Raw genomic sequence first — 25,868 nt, forward strand, 5'->3', positions numbered from 1 at the left:
GATATCAAAAGGAAAAACCCTTTATAGCCCCACGTTGTTGGTTTGTTTTTATATACATTTTTAGACTATGTCTTCCTTTGAAATGAATAACTTGTTTATCAACTGACAGTTTTTCTGTCATTGGAATTTTTTGATACTCGTAATTTGCAATAACTGATTCTAAAAGCGGTTTGATTTTATATGACTTATCTCCGGGAATTATCTGACTATTGTCAATAAAGTAAATATTGTTTTTTTTTGTTTCCAGCGATTCCGACTAATAGTTTCTGCAACAACTGAAATCCGAGTAGACGCTTTCCAGTACATACTACTTGAGGTTAAACCATACACTGACATCAACAAATTAACATCACAAACACGGAAAAACTGTTTTATTTTGTTCGTGTCTACATTTAAATATTTTTCGCTATTGTTTTGGGTAAAATATAGATTTGTTTGTTAAACAATATTGTCCAAAATATTGTCATCTATCAGCGTTCTAAAATACTTGATTGGAGTATACGGGTTTTCAGGTCCTGATGGTAAACTACCTTTTCAAAGGTTGAATTGGCTTGTGCAGAATGACTAGTAATTCGTTTCCTTGTGATATTCTGATGATTGAACACGTCATTTTCATCATTAGTGTCATCCTTTTTTTTTGTTATCATCTTCCTGGTTCTGATCATTGTCTTCCATACCTCCCACGCTCACTTCTTTCGAATAAACTCTTTCTGAAATATGTACAAAAATTACAAATAAAATAATTGTTTGAAGACATTAAATAAAGAATGCAACCTTTATAACGTAGATAATATTAAACACAATAATTTTTTCATTAAATAAAAAAGCTATATCAAATGATAATGCGGTACAAATACAAAGATATTTAAATATTTATAAAATGAAATTTAATCAATAAATTGAAAATATGAAATATTTATGCAATTTTGTGGTATCGTACAATTAAACTTTAGGTATAATGTCATTTTAATATTCGATATCAATACAACGAATAGGGATTTTTACTTAAAAGCGGCATCAGAACCCTCTTTTGTGTTCTGTTTTCTCCCGCTTACAGTTTCCCTCGAATAATCCAGTCGCAGCCACCGATTGCTCCACTTCTTGCCATCCGCTACCGTCCTCACGGTCATCGAGGGTGAGCTTCCACGGGAGATGCTGGATATGACGTTGCCTCCAACATGACGTCAGAGATCCGCTCGGCCAGCCTGTTCCGTTGGCGCACGCTCCAATTTCCACAGACTCACGGTCGCCGCAATCGACTGATGGAGCTTTGGACGGGGCGCTAGCATCAGTTCCTCCTCCGGTGACATTGGAGAAGAACGCGTGGGGTAAAACCACCGTGACGTTGGCGGCCATCTACTGCGTTGTGCACTCTGCAGGTGCACAATACCCCGGTGCGCGACGAAGGCTTCGGAGACGACGCCGATGTTGAATTAGAGACACGAGAAGTTCTTTTTGGTGGGTTTTTCATTCAGGTTTATGCAAAAAATGTCAGTGCTTTGTTAGTGTTTGGAAGAGTGGTGTTGGTATTGCGCCGCCTCCATTTTTTTTACAAAATTTTCAAGGTTATTCAATGTTTTCATCAATTATGAAGTATATATAATAGAATTGGATAAACAGAAAAAAATATATTAATTTACGTTTTGTCTTTATATGCTATTTGACAATTTAGAAGTGAATTACACCAAATTATCATACACGTAAAAACACGTTTTGGTCTGTATTGGCACTTAAAGCACTGTTATGTTTACTACAAATTATCAGCAAAGAAAAATGTGGAATAGTATTCATTGTGCTTTAATTACAAGACACAAAATACAAATATTTATTCAACATGGCTTTATTTCTTTATAATTTTTAATGTGACTGTTGTTGAGTTAGTAATAGTAGACAGTACAGGAACTGTTAAAATGAAAAAACAATCATATAATGTCTGTATAGATTTTTTATTTTTTTTTATTTTATATCAAAATTATTCGACGTTTACGATCACCATGGCAAATTTTTCACGTCCTGCTACCTTAGGCAAAAGTGGTCCTTTCTTTCGTTTTTCGGTCCACCCTTGAATGTTTCTCATCCCAAAAACTGGCTTTCTGGCCACACGTCTTCTACCTTCTTTTCATCTTAAGAATCAGCTGCAGTATTTCATATTTATCTTTTTTCTTGGTACTTTTAGTATCCATTCTTTTATCTCATGGAATAGTATTACCTAGTGTTGCCCAAATGCAAGAACAAGACGAGACTTAGACAGTCTTGGTCTTGGTCTTGCGCCAATACACCTGGTCTTGGTCTTAGTCTTGGTATTGCACTCCCGGTCTTGGTCTTGGTCTTGGTCTTGCAGCAAGAGTCTTGCAAGTCTTGCAGTTACCCATTAGCCTATTGCTATTTATTAAACGTTACTTTAGATCTTAGAACAACGTAACAGAGTAAGTACATTTTAAGCTTGAATTAACATAGCCATAAAAACGACCAACCAAATTAATAAATTTCTAAACAACTGACATCGGGTGGGGTTTGAAGCCACGATCTAAGCGATCCGTGCCTATGCTCTAACTCTAACTAACTCAGCTATCTACCATGCCCTACGGAAGTCAATCTGTTTCTTAATAAACTTTTGAATTTACTAAGCTTACATGTGCTAAAACATGGTTAAAACACAAAAAAAACAAATTAATGACATAAGCATGCCTGTATTTTAAAGAACATTTTCTGCCTAGAAAGGGATTAATGGACATGATGAGCAAAAAATCCACATACATGTATTAAGGGCACAGGTTTTTTAGGTGATAAGATAACAAACTATAATCCAGTTATTAAAGCAAAATAAATGTTTTTACCGATCTTATCTCTACTTCTATATAAAAAACTAACTTGAAAAAATAAAGAATACTTAGGTAAAAATGCAATGATAATCAAAAGAAGTTATTTTAAATTAAGGAGATACCTACTTAATAAATACATTAATTTTACCAAAATAAAGTAGTAGGTACATAATATATGTAATTGTTAATAAGGTAATAAGTATATTTTTTACATGTCCACTTTTTCCAGCGGTTATTAAAAAGCTTGTGATATCTCCACCGAATTTTGGTTTTTCAGGAAGAAATATTTGTAATTCCTTTTTGTGAAAAGATATTAGATGCTTTCTTAATTTTGACGTGTTTGTGTTGTTTATTTTCATTTCAACCTTTTTATGTAGGCACAATTTACACAAAGCAATTTGGGATGGATGAATTATTTCAAAAAACTCATCAAATTTGCTTTTAGGTCTTTTAGATCTATAACTCCGACTAGAACTATCTGAATCTTTGTCCCTCATGTCAAATTGTAAACTTGTCACTCCGGGAACAACAAGGATTAGATGAAAAACAATTATTAGACTCAAAGGAAAGCTCAATTGGGAATAAAGTTAAGTAATGTCGAAAAAGTAACTACTATACTACTATGTTACTTTATGTTATGTTATGTTAGTTACTACTATTTTATGTTTAGTTACTTTATGTTCGTTACTATCCAATACCCTAAGTATCTAATAACAAACCGAGAATTATATATCGTTACTTCGTTATTCTAAATACTTCGGTATTTTGTTTACACCGTAGGCGACATTATCTGTTATTAATTTGTCTGGTAAATATTAGCCGCACTCATTCAGCAAATTTTGTTTAACCGAATGATCTCATCGCACACTCAGCAGAAACAATGTATAGTCTTAGGCCGATAAGATTTGTTTATTTAGATTCCTGACTAAATTATAATGGGAAAAAATTGAATTATTAAGTGGGTGTCCGTAACAATTATATTTTTTATTAGCTAGGGTGACATATTTAAAAAAATATTGCTACGATATTACTGTCGACGTTGCAATGCAAGAATATTATTTTTATGATTCGTCATCATCATAAATTAGCCTATATTTTTCCACTGCTGAACGTAGGCCTCCCGTAAAATTTTCCACCTATTTCTATTTTTATGATTAGAGGGCGGCTATTCTCAAAAGATGGACAATTAATTTCAGAGCGAAGAAGTCGTCTGCTGGAAAGGAATGTACAAAATATTATATTTTTACATTGTAATTATGACCTCTGAGCACGTGTCAAATGTGTTTTTTTAATGAATATTTTGATTCTGTATGTACGTTTATAGTATTGTTTGTAATACGCATAAGTCCAGTTTTTCAAATTTTTATTATATTTTTTTTGTGTCTCATAGAGTCATTAAACATATACCCGAACTACTATACTCGCTAAAACCACACTCAGTTCTAACTGCAAGACGCAAGAGTCTCGCAGGCTTAGTCTTGTTCTTGCTTAAATCTTGCACGGTCTTGCTAAAATTAGGCGGTCTTGGTCTTGGTCTTGGTCTTGCAAAAACGCAAGAACAAGACCAAGACTGCAAGACCAAGACCGATTTTGGGCAACACTAGTATTACCCAAACATACAGTACACTCAAGCAACTTACACCTCTAAATGGAATTCGCAGAAAACCTTTCGTTGTAGTCAAAGGTACGGTAAACTGCACCGGAGTTCCCCATAATCTTTTTAATTACTTACTTTGTTTAGAATATTTTTGCCTGTGTTATCAGTTATAGAGTTAATTTGTATAAAATGAGGAGCAAAAATACAAATGGAATTTTAAATATTATTGTTTATTTGACTAATAATGAATGTATAAGTATAACGGTTAACCTGCTATAAAATTATTTTGTACTACTACTACTACTACTACTTGTCGGTTTATAACGTTCTCCGCCGTTTTCCGACTTCCAATCGCCACTTAGACCGATTGTTCCATAGATCTTCTTCTATGGCCCTCTCTCTCAGTTCTTTATTTATACCTTCGCTCCAACTTTTTCTCGGTCTACGTCGTTTTCTCTTTCCTTCTGGTTGCCACTTTAGTATTTCTTTTGGCATTCGTTGTTCGTCCATTCTTTGTATGTGTCCGAACCAGATAAGTTGTTTTGTTGTTAGGTCATCTGTGATTGTTCGTTTGATTCCCATTATTTCTCTAATGCAATGTAAACAACATTATAATAGTGTACTTACTGATTATATAAATTTATCACCATCGTCACTAAATTCACTACTGTTATCATTATGTAAATCTATAATCACTGGATTAAGTTCACTAATTTTATTTTTCCGGATCCACCGCTCTTCTATTAATTTTTCACATTTATTTACAGTTTTGTCCCATATTTCTGAAGTTGCAGTTGTAAGAGCTTCTTGTCACATTTCCGTAACTGCATCGTCACTGTACTCACTGTATCCAACGTGATTATCATAATACGTTTTTCATATACCCCAGATGAGTTCGATGGGACTAAAATGGCAGTGATAAGGTGGTAACTGTAGTACTTGATGTCCATAACTTGATACAATTTGTTCAACTACATAAACTATTGGTTTTTCATTACGTTTCGAAATTTCTAGTAACTCTGATTTGAAGGCGTATTCAGGAAAATTGATATTATTTTTAACTAATTTTTATGCTCGGTACGTTCTACGACTGTTTTGGTTATTTCTCCAAAATCTCCGAATGGTAAGGTGCATTATCTAAAACTTAACTGATGGTTCACTCAGACTGGGTAACAGTTAGACACAAATACTCTATCTGTCACAGGTGTTATCCCTTCTTGTCGACAAAAACCTTTTTAGTAGATTCTATAAATATTAGACTTATTTTTTACTCCAATCAATACATAGCCTGTTGGAATCATTTGTGCAATAATGTGATGGAACAGTTGGTAATGATTCAATGAAAATTTTAACTTTCAACCCATCATTATCTTTAGTTTAATTGGGAGGAGCCTTTTTTCCTCTGATATCTGGTTTGGGAGTGTGTGTATCAGATTTTTTTTCAAATGCATACGACAAAATTCTGTGAGACACGTCCAAAGTTTTTAGAAGAAACTGAAGGCAAACTTTTACCTTTTCATTGTCAAGTGATAAATAATATTTGAAAGTACGGCCCCTTCGACTTGGCCCCTTAACATAAGTTCTAGCTTTTGGCGATTCAGTCAAACAAGATAGTATAAAATGTCTCTTACCTTCATTACTAACAGACCAGTAATTCTTAAAAAGGGTTGTTTTTCTTTCTTCATCAAAGTTTAACTTACAACGGTTTGGGCAATTTTCTGTGCACTGGTTATTAGGGCGTAGCTTCTTTTGGCTTATTGGCTTTTTGGTCTTACTATTACTGATATAAGCTTCTCCTTTATTTTGCTTCTAGTTCAATAAGAGTTGGATATCATTAAAATTGGTATCGTCAATGAACTGATCTGATACGCTATTGTTTTCATTTTGAATTTTATTACTATCAAACTCAATATCTTCAAAATCGATAAAATTTAATAATTCTTTTGAATCATTTATAGGTAGAACTTCCTCGACAGCATTGTTGAAAATAAGGTCTTCATTCTCTTCATTAACAACAACGACTTAGCATTATTATTATCAAGCAAATTATTTGATTCCACTGTATTAACTTCATGTGTGTTAACCTCAGCATTAACTATTATTTTGTCCTACAACAAGAAAATCAATAAACAATTCGAAAAAATATTATTCCATTCGGTACAGGTTATGATACAAAATAAAATTCTTACTGACCTTCATTATTTTGAGAATTGGTAGCTAATGCAACAATTCTCTCTTCTCTTGATTTCCAAATCATCATTAATAACCACTTAAAATGTTAAAATAATAATTAATAAGTTAAAAATAGAATTAAAAACAGTTTTAGCAAATTATTGTACACGCACAAGCGACAGAATGTAAACAACTAAAATTATTGAAACCTGCACAGGACTATCACACATCTGAGACGCATGGCATACAGACTCGACTGATAAAATGTTGTATCGCACTTACATTACAACCGTTTACTTCTCACAATCTACAACTCATGTGGCTTACTTCTTCTCTTCTTTAGGTGCCGTCTTAGCGAAGGTTAGCGATGACCTCTGCAAAGTCTTCCCCATTTTGGGCTTTCCTTATTAAACTTTGAAAGTCTAATACTGTCCAATCTTTGATGTTGCGCAGCCAGGTCATTTGTCGTTTACCCGGGCCGCGTCTGCCTTCTATTTTCTCTTCTATAATAAGCTGAAGGAAGTTATACCTGTCGTGTCTAAATATGTGTCCAAGATATGACGTTTTACGCTTCTTGACAATTTCTGTGAGTTCACGTTCTCTATTCATACGCGGTCGGTCCATGGAATTTTCAGCATACGACGAAATACCCACATCTCAAAGCTCTCTAAACGTCATAATGAGCTGACTGTTAACATCCAAGCTTCCATGCCATGTAATAGTATACTATATACATAACACTTTATCATGCGGTATCGTAGGGACAAATCAAGATTACGGGTAGTGAGTAACTGTCGCATCTTTAAAAAGGTGTTTCTTGCCTGTTCTATTCTACATTTAACCTCTTGTTCTTTGTCTAAGGTTTCATGTATCCAACAGTCTAGATACTTAAACTTTTTCACTTGTTCAACTAGATTGCTGTTGACTAGTATCTTTATAACTGGTGTGTGTTTTTTTTTAAATTACCATTGTTTTGGTTTTTTTTACATTCACCTTAAAGCCGTATAGTTCTCCTTCTCGTACTACTTTGGTTAACAGAATTTGTAGTTCTTCTTTGCTGCCAGCAATCAGTACTGTATCATCGGCATACCTGATATTATTCACGATTTTTCCATTGACTTTTATTCCTTCTTGTTCTTCATCTAAAGCATGTGCAAAGGTGTCCTCTGAGTACAAGTTGAATAATAATGGTGATAGTATACAACCTTGTCTAACTCCTCTTTGGATGTTTATGGTTTCAGTATCACCCATTTCAGTTCTAACAGAGGCGTTTTGGTTCCAGTAGAGTTCACGTATTGTATTAATGTCGTTTGGATCCAGGTTCTTTTTTGCAAGCATTCTATTAGCTGATCGTGTTTGACTTTGTCAAAAGCCTTTTCGTAATCTATAAAGCACAAATAGACATCTTTTTGTTGATCCCGATACTTTTGCATGAGAACAATGAAACTGAACAAAGCTTCTCGAGTTCTCATATCGTTTCGAAAGCCAAATTGTTCTGGACCCATATATCTTCAGAATATGGGGCATGAGACTTATTAATCGAAAGTCGTTACATTTTTTTGCGTAGTTTGATTTGGGTATAGGCACAAACGTAGACGTTAACCAATCTTGTGGAATTGTACCTTCTTCTTCTTCTTCTTTTGGCATCATAACCCTGGATGGGTCTTTGCCTGTCTGGCTATGTCCTTCCATTCAGATCTCTCTTGTGCCCTTCTTCTCCATTGTCTTATGTTCATTGTTTTCAGGTCGTCTTCTACGTCAACCAACCATCTCGTTCTGGGCCTTCCTTTTTTTCGCCTTCCTATGGGCTTCCATTGTAACATTTTGTGGAATTGTACCAGTCTTGTATATATTGTTGAAGAATATTACAAAAGTTGTATAATTTCACTATTAACGTAGTCAGGTCCAGAGGCTTTTCCGGTTTTCATATTTTTTAAGGCGTATTTTATTTCTAATGTTGTTGTTGAGGCAAGTCGTTATTTTCGATGTTTAATTGTCTATCAATATTTATTGTTCTATCGTCTGAGAATAGGTTTTGTATGTATGTTCGCCGTTCAACGCTTATTTCTTCTATTGTGGTCAGGACTCTATCATCCGTGCTTGTTATTGTGCCACACTGCCTAGCGTTTCTCATCCTACAAATTTTTTTAATTTTCTTATGGAGAAGTCTATCATCATGTTTATTCTTTAGGTCTTCTATCTCTTCGCAAGTTTCTGCAAGCCACTGTGCTTTTGCTTCCACTATCTTTTTTCTTATTAGTCTTTGTATTCGTTTATATTTATTCCAGTCTTTGTTTTTGTGTTGTCGTCTCACATTCATCATTTCTAATATTTCATTAGTTATCCATGTGGCTTACAATAAATAAAAACGTTAAATTACTAATTATTGCAGCCATATTTTGGTTACAATAATTTTCCAGTTAAAAGAAGAATCAACAACAAGTTTATTTGATGTTTTAACCGTCGATATTTTGATTTCTTTACGAACTCTCTTTCAATTACTCTCTTCCACACATTCTCACAATGTGTTATAAGTAGTTTTGTGCAATGTTTAACATCTCCTTTGTCCTTGTGAAGAGGTACCAAGAAACTGCTTCTTCATTCATCTGACATTAGTCTCACTTTAAAAATTTTACTAAAAAAAATTATTATACACCTTGTTCCTATTAATTTTGTCCCTAATCTTCTCAGATTTCCTCAAGTATATCATCAGATTCAACTGCTTTAAGTAATTTTGGAAAAAAAAATCAGATAATAACATGTTTTTACTAATGAATCGATATTCTACTTTCATAATAAATGATACCAGACTATTTTGTTTAATACAACAAAATTTATGGGTATTGCAAAGTAGGTTAAAAATATTCCCAAAATAAAAAATTTCTTCAAGAAAATACTTTTATAATAATTTTAATAAATAAATACTGAGTATTATTTTTAGATCAACCGACTTTTCGAGGTTAATATTGTGTGATAAATTTGAATTCGTTATGAGTAAATTGACCTGACATTTTTATCTGATCTTTCGATAATCCAATATTTTATTTTGAGTACAAAGGCTGACAAATATTTTTGGAACTTTAAAGTATTTTTACAAGCGTGTTGGTAAATAATGCGCCTATTTTTAGCAAGACGTGATAAAATATTAATTTTTTGTATTTCTAAAAGCCGGGTAGTTTGTTTAGTTTGAATGTTGGTTTCAGGTGTGGTTTTTGGTGTTCACTAACAATTTCAGTTCAAGTTTGATGTTGTAGACAAGAGCCGATGATTTTTTAACGTAGTGATAAAGCTTCTTCTAAAAAAGGTAAGTGATTATTATTTCTACCTTAGCAATTTTTCTAATTTGTACTTTGCTAAAAGTGAATATGAAAGTATTTTCATAAAATGTACCAAAACGCCTGTCATGCAAAAATAATTTAGAACTTATTTCTTTATTTATTTACAAAGCTTAAAAGGCCTCGGAGGTCTTCGGCTGAAATATAATTAATATAATACTTATATGTTACAAAACTTGTATCAACTGTGGTGGCTTCTTGTCCAATCATACTCGTTGTCTACTAAATTGACTTACTATTCTCCTCTATTTATCCCTGTTTACTACTCTTTCTTTTTAACCATCAATTTGCTCTTTTCTGAGAATAGATTTTCCTATACGCTATCAAATGTCTGGGCCGTCCTTTCTTTCTTTTCGTGATTGGGCCCCATTTTATCCATTCTCTTCCTTTCCATTCTCATCACGTGCTCCATCCATCTCACTTTCTGTGCCTTTATGAAGCCACTGATGCTTAGTTTGTTATACAGGTCCTTTAGCTCCCTATTTGTTTGTCGTCCTAACTTTCCCCCGCGTTTTTGCCTCCATATGTAGCTCAAAGCATTTTTTTCCCATCTTTTTAACTTCTCCGTATTTTTTTTTATTGTCCATACTTAACTACCATATGTGACTGTGGGCCTTATTACCGTTTTATATAGTATTATTATCCTGTTTGTGCATTTTCTCTGTATAAGCTTCCCTATTAGCTATCTATAGCGCTACAGGTCCCTCGCTTCTAAAAACTTGGATATATTCCTCCATTTTTATTCGGTCCCTTGCTTTCCCTCTCCAATTTCTTACGCCTATTTCTGACAAGTCTTCATTTACTGCTTCCAATTATTTCTACTTTGGACGTCCTTTTCTTTTTCCCCATTTCTCCATCCTTCAGTATTGTTTTAACATTTCGATTGTCTGGCATTCGTATAATGTGACCAAGCCATCTAGCTCTTTGGGTTCATATTTTTCCCGTAATTGCTGATTTTCCAAACATTCTCATTATTTTTGCCGTTTTTATTTTTTCGAAGATTGTTCTAAGCATCCTTTTTTGCCAGATCTCTACTTTCTTTTCTTCCTGCTGGTTCATAATCCATGTTTCACTGGCATACATCACTGTCGGTCTGATTACTGTCTCGTAGACTTGCAGTTTAGCTGTTCTCAACACATTTTTTAATTTCAGTAATAAATTTAGTAGCCCTATCGCTCAGCTTCCCTTCATCAATCCTTTGTCTCTATCTCTTGTTCTTCTTTTTCCGTGTTCGTTAAGGTTACTCCTAAGTATTCAAATCAAATTCTGTTACTCTTGCAAAACTATACACAGTCTCTGCTCCTTTCATTTTGATATATTTGTTATTATTTGTTATGTCTCCTCTTATTTCCATATATTGAGTTTTTATTTGGTTTATTATCAATCCGTATCTGTCCGCTTTTTCTTCAAATTTCTGGGAAACTTTTTCTAAATATTTTTTTGTTCTCGCTAGTATCATCACATCATCCGCGTACGCTATGCACTGTTCCCTGCTATTGAAAATAGTCCTGTTTGTGCTTATATTTGACCTTCTTATGATTTGTTCTAATACTAGGTTAACTAAATTTGTTGATAATGGATCCCCTTGTTTTAAACCTCTATTCGCTGTGAACTGTCTTGAAAAACTTTCTTCCATTGTTTTGTTCGTAGCTGCTATTTTGTATTAATTTTAACATACTTATTTGATCAGTTGTTGTTTTTCCTAGTCTAAAACTTCCCTGGTATTCTCCAATTACTTTGTTATCATTTTTATTAATCTTCTACTAATAATTTTTGCAAGCATTTTATAGACTACTTCTAGTAGGCTGCACTCCATTTTGTCTCGTTTTTATAGATAGCACATATAAGAGCGCTATTCCATTATTTTGGCATTTCTTTCTTTTGCCAAAATGTTAATGTCAAGTACAATATCCCTTTCTTTAATTTTTCGCCGTCTTCTTCTTCATGTGCCTTGTCCGTTCCGAACGTTGGCAATCAACATGGCAATTTTTCGCCACCTTCCTTAAAAAGTTCAGCTGGAATACCACTTTCGCCTCCATTTCTGTTATTTTTAAGGCCTCTTATTATTTCTTTGACTTCTTCGACTATTTAAAGTTGGTTCCTCGCACGTCCCTTCTTCATCTTCATGCCAATATACATTTCCCTCAAGTTCCTCTTGTTGGTCTACATTTCATAGATCTTCGAAATATTCCGTCCATCTGTTTAATTTTTTTGTTGCTTTTACTAAGAAGTAGCCCCCCTTTAGCTTCTTTAGCTCTCTATTTGTTCGTCGCATCTCACTTTCCACCACGTTTTTTTCTCCATGTGTAGCTCTAAGCATTTTTCTTTCCCATCTTTCTAATTTCTCCGTATTTGATTTTTTCATTGTCCATACTTCACTACCATATGTCACTGTGGGCCCTATTACCGTTTTTTCGAGACATTTTTTTATTTTTTTCGAGACATAGTTGGATGTCATCAGTGGTCTTAGGCTTCCCATTTTTTTATTTTCTTTGCCAATATGGCATTTAGTTACCATTCTTCCCACCTTTCCCTTCTTTAATGATTCCCAGATACGTAAAATGGACCACTCTCTCGACAATATATTTTTTTGATTCATTAGATATGAAAGTAAACTTTCTCTCTTCTTTTTGTTCTGTATTTCTGTATTATGTATTTTGACCTTCCTGGTTTATTTCTAGGTCAAAATATTTTGCTTCCTTTTCTAATCTTTTTAAAACATCTCTTAATTCGTTTCTTGTTTTTTTTTAGAATACTAAGATCATCAGTAAAGGTCAGATATTGACGTTAATTGTTGAAGATGGAATCGGTCATTTTAACTCAACTATTTCTGATTATTGTTTTCAATACCAACTTAAAAAGGACAGTGGATAACGGAACTAGCACTTTGCCCTTAACCTCTATTATTTCATTTCCCATTTGTTCTTTGTAAAGCCGTAACATCCATTTTGTACTTTTTTATCTGTTTGGTTAGCTCTTTAGACGCTTCCTCATAAAAGGACCCTCTAATATTCCACATCGCTATTATCATCCCGTTGGAGCATTTTCTCTTTGTAAGCTTTCCTATCAGCTACCTTTTTTCCTGCTTTCTACTATTTTTCTTATATATACTACAACTCAATATAATCAATAATGATAACCTTGCTCCTTGCTTGGGTCGTTTTGTTCATATCAGCCATATCTTCGTATTATATCTTATAGAATAGAATTATTTATTTAGTCAATATACAAAAATAGTTTTGTTTTTGACAAGTCAGTCAAAGGAATGGTGAAAATTTTTACATACATATGTACATATAAAATTTTTGCGACTTTAAACATTACAAACAGATATTTATAAAAAATATAAAAACATTAAATATCATCATAATAGGCAAACTAGCCTACCATTGTGTAAAACCTATACTTAGTTGCTCCGTTTTGGAATAGAAATAATGTTTCAAAAAGTGTCATTTGATTGTAAGCTTAAACGAAAATAAGTGAAGAGTTTTTACTTCATCTGGCAAAAAGTTATACAAACCAACATCAGTCGAATTTTTTATGCTCTTTGTCAACCTAAAACGTTGTGCTCCAATAGCATCTCAAAATATTGTATCGTGATCATGGAAGTTGGAATTTATATTAAACTTACCTTTGTTGGCATGAATTTCAATCAGCGTCTCATATATATATATATATATATATATATATATATATATATATATATATATATATATATATATATATATATATATATATATATATATATATATATATATATATATAGATTAAAGGTAGTGGCATAATACCTAAATCCAGAAATAAAAGTTTACAGTGTTTCCTATACTCTGCTTTTGGAAGTATTCCCACTACTATTGTTTGTAGTTTAAAAATTCGATCTGCGTGACCAGAATTACCGCAAACAGTTACTGCGTACTGTAAATGGCTATGGAATAGTACAAAGTAGCACATTCTGAGGGTGCTTTTGGGAATCATATAAACTAAGTTGCGTATTAAATATATACTATAGCAAGTCTAGAACTTAAGTAATCTGTATGACCACTTCAATCGAAATTATCATCTAGAAAAATTCTAATCGGAACTAAAAATCAAATTCTGATTTGTACTGTCAGGATTGTCCTGCTAGCTAATATAATGTTGCGTGTATACTGTCACTAGAATCCACGTAATTAATATGGAATTAGTCCGGTAGGCAGTGCGTTTAAAATGGAATATCCCAATTTCATAAAAACGTAAGTTTTTACCAGTGTGTTTTTGTCGCCAGATATATCAAATGAAACCAAAACTTATATCCTCAGTAAAACATCGACAAACGAAAAAACAATACAAATTGAAACTGGGCTGGCCATGTGCCAAGAATGAATAATGGCAAGTGAACAATTAATATATTAGCATAGCTACACAAAACTGACACATAAACATTGTACATGCGATTTAAAAAGAGTAAGCACAAACTGAATCTAAACAATTCAGAACATGAACGATTATAACTGCAAAATATGTTTGAGTGTTTGAGGAAACGTATGTTTAACAGTAGATGCATCGCCATAATAGGCGCGTATCATAAACATATTTATGTATTTAGTTAGGAGTAAAGCTTTTGTTAAAAGTATTTGCATTTTAATATGTTCTTATCTATTTTAACAACAATTTTATTGTTTTATTTTATTCTACTATCACATTTTTTTAATAAAAACCCTCTAAATTAATTTTTTCTTCAAACGTCAAATAATGATGAAATTGCTTATCTAACTTGATCCTGTCAAAGTTTGATGTCTCCGCCGGCAGCAGTTTTTTTCCCATTTCTTTACGGCGGAGGGAAAAATGTTGTCATGGCAACAATATGAAACATGTCACAAAGCAACAATACAAATGTCATTAACAACAATTAAACATCATTTTTATTTATAGTAATATTAAAAGTACAATTAGTTAATGAGGCATTTTCAAAATTGAAACCGTCCAAAAATGTTCCCGACTCTTGATACGCATTGGTAATTGTTGATGATACTGATGGTCGAGAACAACTTTCAGCAATCATTCCAACGTGCTACTGCATCATTAGCCGCGGACTTAATTTCGTTTAGGTTTTCCATTTTCGCACTAAATTTGCGCTTACGGTTGCAACAACAATAAGCTGTCTTTAATAATTGCAAACAACTGTCAAACAACTGTAACCAGGGAGACGCAAATCCCACCGACGACTTAATTATTTTAATTTCTAACATCTAGACGACTTTGATAGTTGTCACAATTAATTTCGAGTAAAAATAGCGTATGAATTGTACTATTTATGATTGAAAATTGCTACGTTTGAAGAAAAAATAGTATACTTTATTCGGCAAAGAAGCGACTTTTCTTGACTTGCCCTCTATTACGCGCCGAACGAAGTGAGAAAAGTCATGTTTCTCCGCCTCATAAAGTAATATACTATTATTTATTGATTAAATTCATAAGCATAAAATTATTTCCAAATAAGTAACTGCCAATGTTATTCGTCCCAATCAAAACCAGTTATAAACCGACACCTTAAAAATCGTCAAATAATTTGGGACAGGTTTTTTATTCCTCTTATCAGTAAAACTAGTTTTAAGTTCTTGCATTTTATTGGTAAATCAATAATTTTGGGTACGACTGTGTGTTACTAGTCATACCACTAACCAATAGCTGCTAAATGTATTGTTTTTTGGAGGTGTGTGAGTAAAGCTGGAATATTATTTGATAAACCGGTAAACCAATAAAAAAGGAACATGCCTTTAAGGCGTGCATCTTTATTATACTTATTCAAAAATGTACGGAAATAATATTTATTACTTAAAATGAAGTGCTACAAAAGCATTGATTTTTTTTTCTGAAAAACATTATATCTATGAAGCTTTTGAGATATAGGTGGGGGTTACTAGATGATGAATACATGAAAAGGTACTCGTATTTTTACCTTGCGTTTTTTTAAACAATAATTTATAATCACAATTTGATTTTTTGTCTATAAGTTTTTCCCTTATATTTTAAATAAACAATATTTATATCATTTTTTTATATCAAGAGTATCTTTATTTTCCCGTTTTTTTAATTAAATTGATAAATAATTTACGGAGATATTTGCAAAAAAGCAAACTGAGAGTTAGCCCAAGACTCCAGAACAGATTAGAGGTAATGTAAGTCGAAAAAACTTCACCAGCTACAGGGGGTCATGTAAGATGCCCCCATCTTCAGTTTTAATAATCAATAAGTTAAGTCTATTGCATTTACCTTGATAAAACCATGAGGATTATATTTTAATACGGATGTCCTTCGAAAGTTTTTTTAAGTGGCCATACAATGTTTTTTAACAACTTTTTATTTAACTGATGATGGAATGATTTAATTCCGAAAAGATCTTCTTAAAATAAAAATTTAAGCTTGTAATAAGCAATTTTTTTTATACCTTAATACACACGAACACCACGTGCTTTAAATAGTTTAAATAATTAGCCTCAGGGATAAATAAATTAAATAACTTTTAAACTATTAGACCGATCAGGGGAAAATTTCGCACAAATTTAAAAGACGGTAATTCCTCGATATTCAAATGTATTAATAACATTTTAGTTTGTTAATAAAAAAATTAATAAAATTTATAAGTTAGTGCAAAAAAACTGCTTTTTTGCAAATATCTCCGTAAATTATTTATCAATTTTAATTGAAAAAACGGGAAAATAAAGATATTCTTGATATATAAAAAGGATATAAATATTGTTTATTAAAATGTAAGGGAAAAAACCTATAGACAAAAAATCAATTTATGACCATAAATTATTGTTTAAAAAAACGCAAGGTAAAAATACGAGTACCTTTTCATCTATTCGTCATCTAGTAACCCCCACCTATGTCTTAAAAGCTTCAGATATCTGCGAAGAATTTTGCCGTGAAATCGATGATTTTTGCATAACCATACTGGGCTAAATATACTTGTTTCCGTAAATAATATGAAAAATCGGAAAGACCGAAAAAGATTGGAAACCTCTGGGTTAACATATACAAACGACCACTGCTATGAGTTTAGGGTGGTTGCAGTGCAGTACGGGAAACTTTACAGTAAAAAACAATAAGTAATTATGATGAGCGTATAATAACGTTTTTTTTTATTTTAAAATACATACAGACGGAAAAATGAAAGATTACCCATGAAGGATCATATCAATCACTTATTTTGTATTTGCTGTCTTTTTCTATAAATAACAAATGTTGGTTATAGAAAAAGACAGCAAATACAAAATAAGTGATTGATATGATTAATATTTCATTTTTCCGACTGTATTTACAATCTACTTATAAACAGTACATTGAGTAATTAGTAAATTTGATGACAATATTGACTTGATTTGGGTACCGTCCAGAGACAGTTCTTCATTTTCTCTGCAAAATTGTTGTGTTTGAAGGCTTCCTACAGCCCCAGAGTTCTACGCCGTAAGTCCATATTGGTTTTAGTATGACTTTGTAAAGCAGTATTTTTTTCTTCAATGACAGTTAGTTAAGAAGCAGCCAGATATACCTAAATTAGAAACCGATGTTGTCAGCACTGAACAGCTGTAATGAAAGTAAAATGGAATTACACTGTCTAGCTATGGAGACTAGCAAAAGACCTAAGAGATCCATAACAAAAAGCAAATAGACTGGAAGAACACCATATCGCGAATCCAAAATGTATTAACACTGAGATGAAATCAAGGATTTATAAAGCAAGTTTAAGATCTATAACGACATAATCATAAGAAACAAGACCCGATGCAGTCACAACAGAAAGACAAATGGAAACGTCCGATATACAGAGTGCAAACGTGTGGATACTAAACAGAAGAAAGAATAGAATAATCCTGTAGATAGTATAGAGACCTCCGTTGTCAAAATAGCAAGAGATAAAACGCCAAACGGTACATAAGATATTGAATGACAATCTTTCATAGAGATATTAACCTCCTAGTGGAGAAGCAGAATAACATATTAAGAAGAAAAAAAAAATAGAATTTTAAACGTAAAAAATTATTATACTGAACCAAGTCAACGATATTTAAAATTTCTTCCAAAATTCATCAAATTTAATTATTCGAAATACCCGGCACCTCCGCCAACATTTTAAACAGCCTTCCTAAATAACCACAATGGACAAAATTGGTCATTTTTGTGTAGATTTATAATAAATTTGGTATTCAATTTAAGTTTCAAAATAATTATATTATATAATAATAGTGCCCCTTTAAATTGCTAATACAGTTTGGGATTGTACAAGGTGGTCTGTACTACTAACTACTAATAATAAAATAGTATATTTTTCATTTATTTTTAATAAAATTAACTTACATGTTAAAAAAATAAATCTAAATGGACAATGTATTCTTTTATAATATTTATTGGAAGTCTTTTTGGTAGGTGCATTAAAGAAGACGACTTTATTACTTTAACATTAAGATTTTATTACCTAGTATTGAAAATTTAATATAGCACTTCGCTTTAGATTTATAGCATTCGATGGAACACTTTTGTTACTATTTAACAAAGAATGATACTAAAATTTATTATCTTTTCATGGCAATAACCTGTTAGTTGATGGGCAGTAGGTTTTATGTAACATTTTAACATTTCTAAAATAAAATCACGATATTTAAATGTTTTTTTATATCATAATGAGCAGATCAAAAACTACTTAAGATTGATCCGCCCTGAATTCGATATTATCACATATATAATGTGTTCATTTATTGGAAAGAAATTGACATTTTTACCTAATCAGATATCGATATTGACGATAAAGTTTTAAGGATAATGAATAAACATTTCAGGAGTCAATCAGCAGAAATCCATATTATTACCTGTCTTTTAACTGAGAAACAAATTTAGTGTAAGCGATTTAAGACAGGAAAATTAACAACAGTCATGCTAGAAATGGAGAGATTAGACATACAAATATTGGGCCTTTCAGAAGTTCAATGGCCAAATTTTGGAAACTACACCAAGGATAATAATACTATTTTTCTTCTCAGGCAAAAGCACTGTAGAGCACAGCCATGGTGTTGGTATTATTATCAACAATAATTTAAAAGAGTTTGTGACAAATTTCATTCCCTTAAGCGAACGTATGATGCTACTTCAGCTGAAAGCCAAACCTCTGAACATAAATTTAATCTAAGTGTATGCTCCAACATCTGATAGCAATGATGCTGAGGTCGAAAAATTCTACGCGGACTTAGGACTGTTAACAAAACACATAAAGAGGCAGGAGGTAAAAATAATTATGGGCGACTTTAATGCTAAAGTCGGTCGAGGAAAAACTGGAAATATAGTAGGAAATTTTGGGTTAGGTAAAAGAAACTAAAGAGGAGATAGACTAGTTCAGTACTGCCAGGAGAAAGAATTAGTCATAAGAAATACATACTACGACCTACCCTTACGAAGATTTGGAGAAGTGGACTTCTTCAAAAGATAACACCAACAATATATTCAGAAACCAAATAGATTTTATAACGATTAACAATAGGTTTCGTAATGGAGTACAAAGTGCAAAAACCTATCCAAGCGCAAACGCAGATACGGACCATAATCTATTACTAGCAAACGTCAACATTAAACTCAAAAAACCGGAGAAAGAAGTTAAAACCACCAAAATAAACATAAAAAACCTAAAAGACGACAACTGCTAACAGCAACTAAACGCAGAGATAAATAAATTAACCGAAGGAAGCGTGAAATGGGCAGATATGAAAAAAGCCATACTAAAAGCGGGAAAAGAGGTCCTAGGCGAAGAAGAGAAAACCACTAAAAAAGACTAGATGACACCGAAAATAGTTAAGCTAATAACTGAAAAAAAAAATTAAAGATAAAAATAAATATAAAACCATCAAGAATAAAATCAAATATGAAATCAGAAAGGCTAAGGAGGAATGGATGAACATTAAATGCCAGGAACTGGAAGAACTCAGCAACAAACATGACACCTCAAACTTACATAAAAAAATGAAAGAACTTACAGGCAACACCAGACAAAGAAGAACACTCATAACAAGAGATAATATTGAAGAAATACTTACTGAAGAGAGCAAAATAAAGGAAGTATGAGAACAATACATAATCCATCTGTTCCATGACGAGAGGAAAGATAAACAAGATATAGGTGAAGAAGAACAATACCTACAAATTTTACCCTCAGAAGTAAAGATTGTCCTAGAGAATGCAAAACAAGAAAAAGCACCGGGTCCTGATCAAATTCCAGTTGAACTGGTAAAAGCCTTAGATGACGGTAATATAAAGAGACAACTGAATTCTCAACCACATATATGTAGAGGGCAACATCCCGGAGGAATGGTTTAAATCGATATTTTTACCTCTACCAAAAAACAACAATCCCAAATCATGTAATAAGTAAAGTAAAAACTGATTGACCACAATAAAGCAAAAATGTGAATAAAATAATTTAATTAATAGTGATTATTTAATCTAAAGTTTTAAATTATTAACCAAGAATAATTTCTACTATGATTTGAGGAGTTTCATACACTCTTGTCACGGAATAATTATAAATCCTTCGTGGATTAGTGGTAAGAATTCGACATTGCGATACAAACATCGCATACGATTAGAGTTCAAAACCCACATGTGGTCTTCTTTTTTTTTTAATAATTTGAAATTATGCAAAGATCGTTTTGCTTTGAATCACTAAACAAAACTAAACAAAAACTAAAGTTAAAACAAAAAATCTTATTGACGAAACAGTATCGTCGTACTTTCGAAAATAAAGTAAAAACTTTTAAAGAATGTTTAAATAAGTAAAAATTCTACAAAAATAAAAAAATATCCGTGGCCACTAATCAATCGATTAGGAAAAGTTGCACTGAGATATTCACTGACGATGCGAGAATTATGTGCAGGACAACCATCGTGTTGAAAGGGCTGGGACAATTTCATTTTGCAGAAGTTCCAAGTATTTCCGCCCAGTCAACATACCGTCTATAAAAAATGGACCAATGACATGATTCCCTATTATGCCTCCCCAAGCATTTACTTTTCGAAGACGCTGGGTACGAGCGACATAAATCTGACGAGGATTTCCTCGAGATCAATACCTAGCATTGATTGAATTGTGACAGCCATGCAATGCAAACGTACATTCATCGGTGAACAAAACGTTCTCTAAAAAATGTTCATCTTGATGTGACATTTCCATTGCAGTTTGACAAAATTCTAAACGTCTATATTGATCCCCAGGGAATTGTTCATTGGATTTATGAAGTTTATAGGGACGGTATCGATGTCTTCGTAAATTTCACCTACTCTAAATCTTGGAATTCCACATTGTTCTCCGAGACGAAGTATTGATTGGGTAGGATTTTGCTCAATACTTGCACAAATCAAAGTGTCCCTTAGTTCCAAATCTTGATTTACCACCCTTCGTCTGCGAACTCCTCTTGGATCGAACACAGATCCATAAGTAAAAAAATTACGTATAATAGACTGAATTGTTGATCGTGCTGGAGCCGGCCTATTTGGAAACATATTTACAAATTGTTGTCTAATCATGTTGTCTGATATTCCATTCACATGCCAGACAACAATTTGCACTTTTTCCTCGATTCGTTAAAATCCTTTTCACGAATTGTTCTTTCAATAAAAAGTTTCTGTTTACCGTAAAAACACATTTCGATGTGTTATTATTTGATAATTCCATTCACAACTGAAGACTGTAAAACTGGAATTGAATTTGAAATATTTTGTATTTCTATTTTATACCATTGGAATAAGAATAAATTGTAAATAATGAGTTTTTCGAAAACTTGTTACCTAATATGTACCATATTTTCTATTATTTTTGATTGAGTAAAACAAAAATTTTACCCTTGGTGTGAATTGAACCCCAGTCTTCTTATCAATAGACAACGTCTCTAACTATTACGCCAACTCAACATACAACAATTGTTTTCGGAATGAACATACCTATTTAGTTTAGTCAAATATTTCAGTTGAGTTATTTTTATTATTAAATAAACTTAAAGATTTATAATTTAAAATCACTACTAATTAATGTTTTTCACTATAATACATCTTAATATATTTAATCATTTATCCTAACATCAGAAATTATTAAAATAAAACATTTTCGAGGTCATCCGTATAATTATGACTGAAGTCAAATAGACACGTCTAATAACTAGCCTTATCTCGTACTATCTCACAACTTAATCTGTTTTCTATCCTTTCCGCTATTTTGCCGGGTGGTAAGACACTCATCACTGTATATGCTTTATAGACTTTAGAAAAGCCTTTGACCGAGTGCAGCATATGAAGTTAATAGATGAATTAAAAAACATAAATTTAGACAAAAAAGACATTGAGTTTATTAAGGCTATATACTGGAACCAGAAAGCAGTAGTAAAGGTGAACGATATAGAAACAAATAATATACCGATTGTGAGAGGGGTCAGGCAAGTATGCGTCTTGTCTTCGACGCTTTTCACCGTGTACTCACAGGTCATATTCAGAAAAGCCTTATGGGAAAGAAAAGAGGGAATAAGAATTGGTGGAGAAATCGTAAACACCATGAGATTTGCAGATGACACGGTAATTATGGCTGAGAGTGTAAACGAACTATAAACTATACTAGATGCAATAAATAGTGAATGCATTCAAATGCGACTCGAGATCAACACAGATAAGACCAAATTTATGATAGTATCAAGGAGTCCAATAAATAATGAACAACTAACTCTTGGTGGACAGCAAATAGAGAGAGTGACAAAATATAAATATCTGGGAGCTTACATCAACACAGAATTAGATCCAGACCAAGAGATCAGGGTACCAATAGAAATGGCAAGGGTAGCGTTCTTAAAATTCAAGCAATTGTTCTGTGACAAAAATCTTAATACTGCGCTGAGACTGAGGTTTGTTGAATGTTACGTCTAGTTCCAACTATTGTACGGGGTAGAAACATGGACGTTAAGAGCGCAAATAGTTAAGAAGCTTGAAGCCTTTGGACTTTGCATATACCGGAGAATGTTGAGAATTCCATGGTCTGCCAGGGTCACCAATGAGAAAGTGCTAAGAAGAATGGGTCGAGACGAAAAATTATTGAGAACAATAAAAGTACGCAAGACTGCATACCTTGAACACATACTGAGGAATGATAAATATAGTCTTCTACAGGTCATCATGCAGGGTAGAGTCGATGGCAAAAAGGGAATAGGTAGAAAGAGGAAGTCATGGCTGTGAAATATTCGAGACTGGACAAACATGACTGTAGACGAATTATTCTACGTTGAAAAAGACAGAGAAACTTTTAGAAATGTGGTTCCCAACCTCCGTTAATGGGGACGGCATAGGAAGAAGAACTGTCTTTTCCGAGAATCGAGTTTTCTTATATGGAAATATGAATATTCTTTCAGTTTAGTTTATAAATGTTCCATCTAACAATGTATTAAGGAGTAAGTAAATGATTACATATTTTAAAAAACTGAAAATTTAATTTTACAAATTTATTTTCTGTTTTCTTTCGTTAACTTTTTTGCATAGGACATAAAATTATAGATGAAGAAATATGTGGTTTTTATTGCTGCTATCGGTGCTTTTAGAAATTTTACTTACTAAAAAATTTATTTGTTATATTTTTTTCCTTTAATATTTGTTTATCTATAAAAATTCTACAAACAAATCAAACCAAGCTCTTTTATTTTTATAGCCACATTCAAAACATATTTAAGAAAAGCTGAAATTTTTCTATACAAATGCACATATATTTCCTGAACATTATTTTAAAATTCGTAATGTAGTCTTAAAAGCCTCTTCTATTTTTATTGCTATCTTCTGGGATTAGAGAAAGAACGACAAGAAATATATCTCAAGAGCCGTATGTGCTGGAAGGGAATTGTAGGAATATCAAATGACTCCAGAGAGTAGATGCAAAAAATGGGATATTTTGTAACAAAAAACGTATTTTTAACGTAGTAGAGAAATTGAAAATCCTCAAATAAAATAGTAATAAATCTGTTAAAGCTGAAGTTTATTTAAATAGCGTCATATACAGTGCGTATTATTATTTTAACGTAATTTCAAAAAAAGAACCTATTATCAAGAAGTTACACAAGAACATCAGTCATGTCTTCCTTACCAAATGTGTGCTTAGATTATGTAAATCTCTTTGCTTTTTTTTTTTTTTTTACTAAAGACACAGAAGTGTACTTACATTAAAATCTGGTCAGTAAGACCAATTATCAATTTGTTTCTAACTTAAATTACTAATGAAATCTTAAAATTAGGTGTCTACTCACTAGTATCTTTCCTATTATTTCTAATAACTAGCAATCTTTGCTTTTATGTGAATATTTTTATATATTTTTAACTTTTATTCATTTATATGTATATAAAAATGTAGATCAGTTTAAAACCTTTTCCATTCCTTTTGAATAGTCTGTAAGTTTTCTTATAGATTTTTTCCGCTTATTTCTTAGTTGATACCTTCTCTTCAACCAAAGTGCAGTATGTCTCTTTTGCTTCTACCATTAGGGGTGCTGTTGTGTTTGTTTTACTGCAGTTTTTATTTTTGTATTCCAGATTTTTAAGCCACTTTTCTTTCTTATCTTTTCTTTTCTTCCTATTAATTCAATTGCTGCTATATTAATGCATTTTTTTAAGTTATATTAAATTTATATTAGTTGCAGTTACTGTTCTGATGCTATTTTCTTCTGGCATCTTATCGTAATTACTGCTTTAATGGGAATAAGCCACAATTAAAATTTAAAATAAGTTTATTGACGTTTCAATTTTCACTTAAGAAATCGTTCCAAAAATACAAACATTCATAAATTAAACAAATTTTGTTTTTTGTAGAATTTTGTAGGATGTAGAAAATTGTTAAAACAGTTGGCAAAAAGAGAAAAATTAAAGTAACAGCTCTAATTAAAGTATTTGATGCAAAAACCGGTCCAAGGACAGTTTTGTCGAAATTGAGTTTATGTCTATATATAATAATCTATAATACACGTGGAATGTAAGAAACTTAATGTAGAAGACCGTGGACGCTTATTACACCAAAAATGTTAATAGCATAGTCCTTAGAGTCAATGGTATTGAGAGCAATAACCAGCCATGTGATTCACATGACCGGTTTTTGCGCCGAAGGCTGAGGAATTTCTAATCCCACATTTTCCTCGTTTGTAAAGTGCAGTATGTATAAGTAATACTTAAATGGACAAATGATAAATTACGCGAAATTCGTGAAAAGTATAGAAAAATGAATAGACCAGAACTAAATGAAATTGATGAAATAGAGCCTTTTTGGGATTGTTTTTATACACATCAGGTTTCAAATCCAATGACGAAGATTCAAACTCTATATTTGCTACAGATGGCACTGGTAGGGATATATTCAGATGTGTTATGTCAAAAGAAAGATTTGCAATATTTCTAAAATGTTTACGTTTTGATAACCCTCTGCATAGAGAGGAAAGAAGAAAGATAGATCCAACAGCAGTCATTGGTAATATATCTAATATATTTATATCAAATTGTCAAAAACTATATTCCGTAGGCACATGTGTTTCTATTAATGAAATGTGGTCGGCTTTAGGGGAAGGTGTGGGTTCAAAATGTATATGTCTAATAATCCTGTGAAATAGGGCATTAAAATAGTGTGCCTGACTGATGCACGAACGAGTTACTAATACAATTCTTATATGAAGGCAAGGACACTGACGGAACAGGGTTATCTGAGGAGGAAAAGAAAATTAATAAACCAACTCAATCTGTTCTTTGACTTGCTAAACCTATTTATGGAACCAACCGTAATAGTACAGCCGATAATTGGTTTAGTTTTATAGAATTAGTACAGCGGTTAGAAGTAAAGAAGTTAACCTATGTGGAAACCCTAAAGAAAAATAAACAGGAAATCCCTCCGGAATTCCAGCCATACCGATGTAG

At 32.4% G+C, this 25,868-nt stretch overlaps 1 protein-coding gene across 1 annotated transcript in view; it reads left to right on the forward strand.

Annotated features, from left to right (window-relative positions):
* Window positions 1-1,326: 1,326 nt before the first annotated feature.
* Window positions 1,327-25,868, forward strand: part of DopEcR (G-protein coupled receptor DopEcR) — a 374,495-nt gene continuing 349,953 nt past the window's right edge. The window contains exons 1-2 of the mRNA XM_072542827.1: window positions 1,327-1,458; window positions 9,795-9,895. The gene's annotated coding sequence lies outside the window, so the exon portion shown is untranslated. The remainder of the gene's footprint in view (window positions 1,459-9,794; window positions 9,896-25,868) is intronic.

This window comes from Diabrotica undecimpunctata, chromosome 9, assembly GCF_040954645.1.
Source record: "Diabrotica undecimpunctata isolate CICGRU chromosome 9, icDiaUnde3, whole genome shotgun sequence".
NCBI lineage: Eukaryota > Metazoa > Arthropoda > Insecta > Coleoptera > Chrysomelidae > Diabrotica > Diabrotica undecimpunctata.